Below are 3,081 nucleotides of genomic sequence, written 5' to 3' on the forward strand. Positions count from 1 at the left end.
CCTGCTTGAGAAAAAAGTAGATGAATAATTCACTTGCAGTGTTGATTCGGTACTTGAATTAGTTAGAGCACTTTAGTTCATGAATGTGTTTTATGAATCACTGTTCATTAGAAAATCAATGGTACTTAAGGATAAAGATATAATTAGAGAGGTGAACGGATTTCACCTAGCTCTAATTATGAATTATTTATGGATGATTGATCTATATGCAATGACTATATCAAATGGACACCTCACAATTTAGAAGTAATTTATGTCTATAATTACGAGAGTGTAATTTTAAATTTATAGTAGAGTAACTATTATAATTAATGTAATTAATTAATTAATTAAAGTGTTTGATTAATTATTAATTTTATTAGAGCTCAGAATTATAGGTCCATGAGTCCCCGCGTCGTCCTTGTAATTTCATAAGACACAAAGGGCAAAATGAGAATTTTAGAACTATGGAATTCTAAAATAAAACACTCAACGATAATTAATTGAGAATTTATTATAAATTAAATAATGTGATTGTTTAAATTTAAATTTGAATTTTAGATCACTTATGTGAAGGTGTTCACATAGTCTGAACACAAGGTACAGTGTGAACACATAGTGTGAATACATAGTGTGAACACTTCTGGAATTATTCATTTAAACTTATTTGATAAGTTGTTCAATTTGAAATTCAATTGATTTAAGTTTGACTTAAATTGAAATTTAAAATTGAGTCAAAATTAGATTGCAGGATAAATGAGGAGTTTTTCCTCCTACCTTATCTGGAATTGGCGCTTACCATAGGGATAAAACCCTTTATGGTGGCCGGCCATTAATGGATAAAGGAAGGGAGATTTTGTTCCAAATTCAAATGGGAGATAATTGATAAGCTTTATCTTGAAGATAAAGATTGGATTCATTCTAGGAATTTGACTACTACTCTATAAATAAGAGAATTGTAGAAAATTGTGAGACACAATTTTTCTCTCTCTAAAAACTTAAGTGGCCGAATATTGTATAGAGTGGGAAAGAAAAATTTTCTCCAAAAAGTTCACGTCATGCATGCGTTGGTGATTAACGCCCAAAAGTGATGTTCACAAGTGGCCAATTATAGCACAGAAGGGCGGTCGTATCCACAGAGAGGTAACAAAATAAACAAGAAAGATTAACAGAATAAGAGCGTTAGAGAAATATAAATAACAAATAAATTAATGAAAAAGAAGAGTTTTTGTAGACTTTGTTGCAAATAAAAAGGAGAGAAGATTTGTGTGAAAGAAATTCAGTAATAAAAATGGTAAGGCGTCGAGAATCCCTAATGTTTCGTTCACCAATTCAAGTTTTGATTCATAAAATAAAAAGATCGAATAAATTAAATCCCTATGTTGACTCCAGAAATATTATTATTACAAGTTATCCAAAATCAATAATATATCAATTTGACAATATTGCAGTAAAAGAAAATTTGTAAAATAATTTGAATAACAAAATAGTGCATGACAGAATTACATAAGAAAAGCGTGACTAAACTTATATAAAAATTGGCACACAATATTTTGAAAAATAAATGAAAAATAGATGAGATTTAATTCATTCAGATATTGAACTTTACAGCACAAGGAATCAAAAGCCCGAATTGGGTCACTTAACAAAAATTCATCTCTAACCTCACCAAGAGAACTCTAGCCTAGCTTGCAAAACATTCTCACAAGTTCTAGAGAGAAAATATGAGAGTGACAACAAGATGAAAGAAAACTGAATATTCAAAGCTTATCAAAACCTTAGGCTAACCCTCTATTTATAGTGTTTAGAGGTTGCCTATCAAATAAGCAAACAAACAATAAAAATAGAAAATTACAAAAGAAAAGGAAACAAAATAAAATTACACATAAATTAGGAGAAATCATATATATGCTTTGGGGAAGAAATCTGACCAATTTGCTCTGATTTTGAAGGAGAAATTCAGATCCAGCACCCTCTAGACACGTGTCAAAGCTGGGTTGGAGGAAGTGGACTAAATTCCCACGTGTCACGCGCGGAGAAGAGGAAGGGTGCTGGCGGACAAAGAGAGCTGGGGTTCGCAGAGAACAACTGTCACACTTGGAGAATAAGGCAGGCTGGCATCGTAGATGCAGGACCCATGCGGAGGAAAGCATTGGACATAGCTGATAGTTGCGTGGAAGGAACGCGCGCGCTGAGGAGTTTTACGTGTTGTTGACGCGGGGAAGAAATCTGACCAATTTGCTCTGATTTTGAAGGAGAAATTCAGATCCAGCACCCTCTAGACACGTGTCAAAGCTGGGTTGGAGGAAGTGGACTAAATTCCCACGTGTCACGCGCGGAGAAGAGGAAGGGTGCTGGCGGACAAAGAGAGCTGGGGTCCGCGGAGAACAGCTGTCACACTTGGAGAAGAAGGCAGGCTGGCATCGTAGATGCAGGACCCATGCAGAGGAAAGCATTGGACACAGCTGATGGTTGCGTGGAAGGAACGCGCGCGCTGAGGAGTTTTACGTGTTGTTGACGCGTGCGAGGTGGAGTGGGGAATGCGCAAACCATAGGGGCCCACTTTTCTGGCTCGGCTGACGACTGGCGCAACTCCTCTCTCTTTTTGGCCTGTGTGGCTCGGCTGAAGGGCTTGAAAATATGGTTTTCATGGCTGCTTCTTGTGTAGCTTTTTACATTGCTTTCATCTTTAAATAATTAAGCAAAAACTAGACAAATTCCAATTAAAAATATTATGAATAAAAATAATGGAATTATTTAATTAAAGCTTAAATATTTTAATATTATATAAATCAAAAGCAGTATTTAGGGTGCATTTTTATGCATTAATCACAACCCCTAACCAGCTTATTGCTAGTCTCTAGCAATCCAAGCACAAGAGAAATCATGTCACAAAGAAAATCTAAGTCTTTACTAGCTTAGTCATCTGAGTATTTCAAACAAATTGTCAGCAAGAAGTTAAAAGATACTATCAAGATTATTTCAGTCATAACTCCAGAGTCATTTGTGTGTGCTCCAAACCATAACCTTCTTACCACTGACCATAACACATACAATTTTGAAAAATTCACCAAGTAGAAGTCTCAACTCCATTGATCTCAC

The sequence above is a fragment of the Morus notabilis genome, unplaced genomic scaffold (assembly GCF_000414095.1).
Source record: "Morus notabilis unplaced genomic scaffold, ASM41409v2 Scaffold702, whole genome shotgun sequence".
Taxonomy (NCBI): domain Eukaryota; kingdom Viridiplantae; phylum Streptophyta; class Magnoliopsida; order Rosales; family Moraceae; genus Morus; species Morus notabilis.